Raw genomic sequence first — 6,372 nt, 5'->3', positions numbered from 1 at the left:
CAAAGACTCACCGGAGCCAGCTTCTCCACAAAACAGCAACATGGTGGACATTTTGGCGTCCATAGATTAAAAACTGTCTGTCATGGGTTAGGGAGGACTCAGGCGCAGACAGGATTAGATCCAACAAAGCGGTTCATTTACAGGTCACCAAAGTGCAAGCTATATACAAGTAAGAAGGAATCCAAGTCCAGGGTCCAAAAGACAGTTGGGGAAGGGGAAATCCTCTCACACTCTCCCACGCGTTGACACACTTGTACTCCAAACAGGAAAAGGAAGGAAGAGAAGGAAGAAGGTAGATTTATATATATATATATGTTCATTCAAAATATGAATTTATGCAATGTTAGTATATAGGGACGAAATGCTGATGACCCCTCCTTTTTTCACACTCCTTTTAATATCTGAATGTCACAAAGCCCTACAGCATTTTATAAACTATAAAGTCCCAGGGCCAGATGGTTTTCGAGTGGAGTTTGTCAACGAATTTTGGCCTACGCCAAAAGAAAAAAGGGGCAAAAGACAGGACCCCCGTCTTCAGAAATTCTCTTCTGAAGACAATAAATTCTTATCCATATCAGATTACTCAATTACTCCACTTCATTAACTGAAGTAAATCAACCTCAGCTGATTGCTGAGGCAATCTTCTCAGCAACTACTCCCCAGCCAACATGTATATATGGGCCCCACCTGGTTTTTGCTCGGGCTGGATGGGTACCATGTGGGCATGGGCTCAAACTGGGCTTTTTGTATGGGGCCTACTTGGGTTCTTCACATTAAACCCATATGGGCCATCCCAAGTGAGCACTTTTAGTAGGTCCTAGCTGGGTCAAACATGGGAAACACTTAACTTGGTCCAAAATGGGAAACACATGTAGGACCCACTTGGGTTTTCCACCTGGGATAGACATGGGCAAACACAGTCATTTAAGGATAGGCTGTTGTTGTGTGCCCCAGGTGGGGCAAAGTTAGGTAATCAATATATGTTTTAGTATCGATGACACAGGTGGGGCCCACCTGGTCAAACTAAATGGGTCGCACATGGGCAAATGCAAGTCAGACCCTGAAACATGTCTATGTGGGCCCCAGGTGGGGCAAAGTGAGGTAATCAATATTTTTTTAGCACTGATGACATAGGTGGGGCCCACCTGGTCAAACTATATGGGTCACACATGGGCAAATGCAAGTCAGACCCTGAAAACATGTCTATGTGGGCCCCAGGTGGGGCAAAGTGAGGTAATCAATATATTTTTTAGCACTGATGACATAGGTGGGGCCCACCTGGTCAAACTATATGGGTCGCACATGGGCAAATGCAAGTCAGACCCTGAAAACATGTCTATGTGGGCCCCATATGGGTTATGTTAAGTTAATATGGGCATATATTTTATGTGGGCTCAAGATTGTTTAGTATATATGGGACCCACTTAGGTTTCTCACATTAAAGCCATATTGGCAAAACCAAGTGGAAACATATAGTAGGTCCTGGCTGGGTCAAACATGGGAAACACTTCAATTGGTCCAAAATGGGAAACACATGTAGGACCCACTTGGGTTTTTCACATGGGTTAGATATGTGCTAACATGGTCATTTAAAGAAAAGGTGTTGTTGTGTGCCCCAGGTGGGGCAAAGTGAGGTAATCGGTATATATTTTTTGGTACTGATGACATAGGTGGGGCCCACCTGGTCAAACTATATGTGTCACACATGGGCAAATGCAAGTCAGACCCTGAAAACATGTCTATGTGGGCCCCAGGTGGGGCAAAGTGAGGTAATCAATATATTTTTTTAGCACTGATGACATAGGTGGGGCCCACCTGGTCAAACTATATGGGTCGCACATGGGCAAATGCAAGTCAGACCCTGAAAACATGTCTATGTGGGCCCCATATGGGTTATGTTAAGTTAATATGGGCATATATTTTATGTGGGCTCAAGATTGTTTAGTATATATGGGACCCACTTAGGTTTCTCACATTAAAGCCATATTGGCAAAACCAAGTGGAAACATATAGTAGGTCCTGGCTGGGTCAAACATGGGAAACACTTCAATTGGTCCAAAATGGGAAACACATGTAGGACCCACTTGGGTTTTTCACATGGGTTAGATATGTGCTAACATGGTCATTTAAAGAAAAGGTGTTGTTGTGTGCCCCAGGTGGGGCAAAGTAGGTAATCATATATATTTTTTAGGTACTGATGACATAGGTGGGGCCCACCTGGTCAAACTATATGGTCACACATGGGCAAATGCAAGTCAGACCCTGAAAACATGTCTATGTGGGCCCCATAATGGGTTATGTTAAATTAATATGGGTAATACAAGGTCTTAAATAATCAGGCCCCATCTTATCTTAATGACCTTACAGTGTCATATCATCCCATTAGAGCAATTTGCTCTCACACTGCAGGCCTACTTGTTGTTCCTAGAGTATTTAAAAGTAGAATGGGAGGCTGACCCTTCAGTTTTCAGGCATCTCTTCTACGGAACCAGCTTCTAGTTTGGATTCGGGAGTCAGACACTATCTCTACTTTTAAGATTAGGTTTAAAACTTTCCTTTTTGCTAAAGTATAGAGTTATAGCTGGATCAGGTGACCCTGAGTCCTCTCTTAGTTATGCTGCAGTAGGTGTATGCTGCTGGGGTATTCCCATGATGATTCGAGAACTTCTGCAGTCACCTTTCTCACTCACTATGTGGTAATAGTATTGCTGTTAGTGTTAATCTCGTTAAAATGACGTTAACGCCATAACCGAAAAATACGGTTGGTATTTTGGCTAAAACATACTTTTTTTTTACATAATTAAAATTGAAGGACAGCTTGAACCACACTGAAAACATGTTCAGATGTTGTGGAGATAGCAGGGAGGCAAGCCAGTCACTTCATGTTTTGATGGTACTTCTCAGTGTCCCCTGCCTACTCTTATTGAGTGTGAAATGATACCTGACGATATGATGGAAATCCCATCACCAGACGTTACTCACTACTACTACCTGCACCTGACTCATCTTGGACTGAAGATGAGTCAGATATCTATTCATATTAATGTACAGAATTCACCTGCTTGCTGCTACTACTGCACATTCACCCAGTGTATATACTATACACTGGGTGTATGTTCTTCCTCTACCCCCCCCCAATTTTTGCACATGTCGAGGAGCATGTCAGGCTACATTTCACTGTGTGTTATACTTGTATAACTATGCATGTGACAAATAAAGAACCTTGAACCTTGAACCTTGAACCAAATCAAAGGTAAAATCCCAGAATTGATCCAGATGCCAAGCTGAGAGATTCTGTGTGTGCACAAAGTCAGAGAACAGCATAATAGTCTCTATAATAAGACATATTTATCTTTCTGCCAAACTTGGAATGGAATAAAATAGAATAGAATAGACATTTATTTTCATTGCACATGTACAACAAAAATCTGAAATCTGAGGCCATGGTTCTCAGCCGGAAAAGGGTGGAGTGCCCACTCCGGGTCGGGGATGAGTTCCTGCCCCAAGTGGAGGAGTTCAAGTATCTCGGGGTCTTGTTCGCGAGTGATGGGAGAAGGGAGCCGGAGATCGACAGACGGATTGGGGCTGCAGCTGCAGTAATGCAGATGCTGCACCGGTCCGTCGTGGTGAAGAGGGAGCTGAGTGTAAAAGCGAAGCTCTCAATTTACCGGTCGATCTACGTCCCTACCCTCACCTATGGCCACGAGCTGTGGGTAGTGACCGAAAGAACGAGATCGCGGATACAAGCGGCAGAAATGAGCTTCCTCCGAAGGGTGGCTGGCCTCTCCCTTAGAGATAGGGTGAGAAGTTCGGCCATCCGGGAGGGGCTCAGAGTAGAGCCGCTGCTGCTCCACATCGAAAGGAGCCAGCTGAGGTGGTTCGGGCATCTGACAAGGATGCCCCCTGGGCGCCTCCTGGGTGAGGTGTTCCAGGCATGTCCCACCGGGAGGAGGCCCCGGGGCAGACCCAGGACACGCTGGAGAGATTATATCTCTCGGCTGGCCTGGGAACGCCTTGGTATTCCCCCGGATAAGCTGGAGGAGGTGGCTGGGGAGAGGGAGGTCTGGGCCTCTTTGCTTAGGCTGCTGCCCCCGCGACCCGGCCTCGGATAAAGCGGATGAAGATGGATGGATGTACAACGAAATTGTGGGTGCTCCACACCAACTGTGAATGAAATATAAATAATAGACAGAAGAAATAAATAACAAACAGGAGAACCATATAATATCAAGAAAAACTTACACAAATAAGAAATATAAACAGATAAATAGATAGCGTTTGTTAACAGTCTGAATTGCCCAGGGAAGAAGTTGTTTGTGTGTCTGGAGGTGTGGGACCTGATTGACCTGCGGTGCCAACCAGAGGGCTGCAGGTCAAACAGGTTGGGGTTGGGTTGAAGGGTCACCTGAGATGGCCCTGGATTTCTGTGAACACAGATCTGTGGGGATCTGGTGCTGAATGACAATAGCGGGAAATGTGGGACCGAGTCAAACTGATTGAGGCCAGTTGGTTAGGAAATCATCAATGTACAGGGAGGGCAGAATAGTAAAAAGTTATCTTTCTCATTATTCACAATAATGATGGACGCCACTGAAAACACTTCAACCGCAAATTTTTTTTTCTGCCAGTTTGTCCCTTGACAGCTTAAAAAGAATTTTACTTAAATTCCAACCAACTACTGGGGTAGCCAATAACACTCTTTATTTATGAGTGTTTCAAATGTGTTATGGGGAAACCAGGTAAACTGACTTGGTCTTAAGTAACACTTTTCTACCTTATTTGAGTCCTTTACACAACTTGAGTGCTCATCCGCCATTCACATGCAATCATACTCAGATGGATGCATCAGAAATGAACTTGGGGTTAGTATCTTGCCTGAGGCATGTAAACTGGAGCAGATGGGGACTGAATTAGCCTTCCAATTAGCAGTTCACCTGCTCTACCACCTGAGCTACAGCCACACCGTAACAAGATATTACGGCGCCATCTCCCTCCAGCAGCAAAGGTACGCCATCATTGAAATGAAGCCAACTCAAAGACTCACCGGAGCCAGCTTCTCCACAAAACAGCAACATGGTGGACATTTTGGCGTCCATAGATTAAAAACTGTCTGTCATGGGTTAGGGAGGACTCAGGCGCAGACAGGATTAGATCCAACAAAGCGGTTCATTTACAGGTCACCAAAGTGCAAGCTATATACAAGTAAAGAAGGAATCCAAGGGTCCAGGGTCCAAAAGACAGTTGGGGAAGGGGAAATCCTCTCACACTCTCCCACGCGTTGACACACTTGTACTCCAAACAGGAAAAGGAAGGAAGAGAAGGAAGAAGGTAGATTTATATATATATATATGTTCATTCAAAATATGAATTTATGCAATGTTAGTATATAGGGACGAAATGCTGATGACCCCTCCTTTTTTCACACTCCTTTTAATATCTGAATGTCACAAAGCCCTACAGCATTTTATAAACTATAAAGTCCCAGGGCCAGATGGTTTTCGAGTGGAGTTTGTCAACGAATTTTGGCCTACGCCAAAAGAAAAAAGGGGCAAAAGACAGGACCCCCGTCTTCAGAAATTCTCTTCTGAAGACAATAAATTCTTATCCATATCAGATTACTCAATTACTCCACTTCATTAACTGAAGTAAATCAACCTCAGCTGATTGCTGAGGCAATCTTCTCAGCAACTACTCTGAGCACCTGGTCGTGTCGCAAACGATACCGACCATCGGCCAGGGAATTTGGGTAGCTGCTGAGGAGGTGTTCTAGGGTCCCTCTTCCAGAGCACAGGGGAGAGGCAGGTGTCTTGCTCTTCCCCCACACACGGAGGTTTACTGGGCTTGGCAGGGTGATGTCTACTTCCTGCATAAGGAATCAGATGCGGTGGAAGTCTGCCTGCATGATGTTTGCCCAGGTGACCTTGTGCTGCAAGGTACTCCCCCACCTTGTCAATGCTCCCTGCCGCTTAAGTCCTACGGCCCTGCTTGGTCGCTCCTCCTCCAGGACCTCTTCCTGGAGTAGTGGTGTCTCTCTTTTCCCTGTTCCCTACTGACCTGGACCTTTGGAAAGTACCCCAAGCCTGCTCCCCCTGTTGCTAAGACCCCCACGAGTGCCTTCTGCCTTAGGCATGACTCTGCCACCACAACTGCCTTCTCAGCCTTCCATTTTCTACCTGTCCTTACCTCGATGCCTGCTGATGCCACCTTGCAGTCTTGTGCATGCCACATTCAATTCTTCTCTGAGGAAAAATTTAAAATGGCACGCACAAGAGAAGCAATAGCAACATTTATCTATTGTTATTACGAGCTGCATTGTCTCACTCACAGCATGATGATCCCCGGCTATCAAGACTAGCCACTGGGACATGGAAT

Source organism: Haplochromis burtoni, unplaced genomic scaffold (assembly GCF_018398535.1).
Source record: "Haplochromis burtoni strain Fernald_Lab_line unplaced genomic scaffold, NCSU_Asbu1 Contig_687, whole genome shotgun sequence".
NCBI classification, from domain to species: Eukaryota; Metazoa; Chordata; class Actinopteri; order Cichliformes; family Cichlidae; genus Haplochromis; species Haplochromis burtoni.
Note: the sequence above shows the minus strand (reverse complement) of the source record.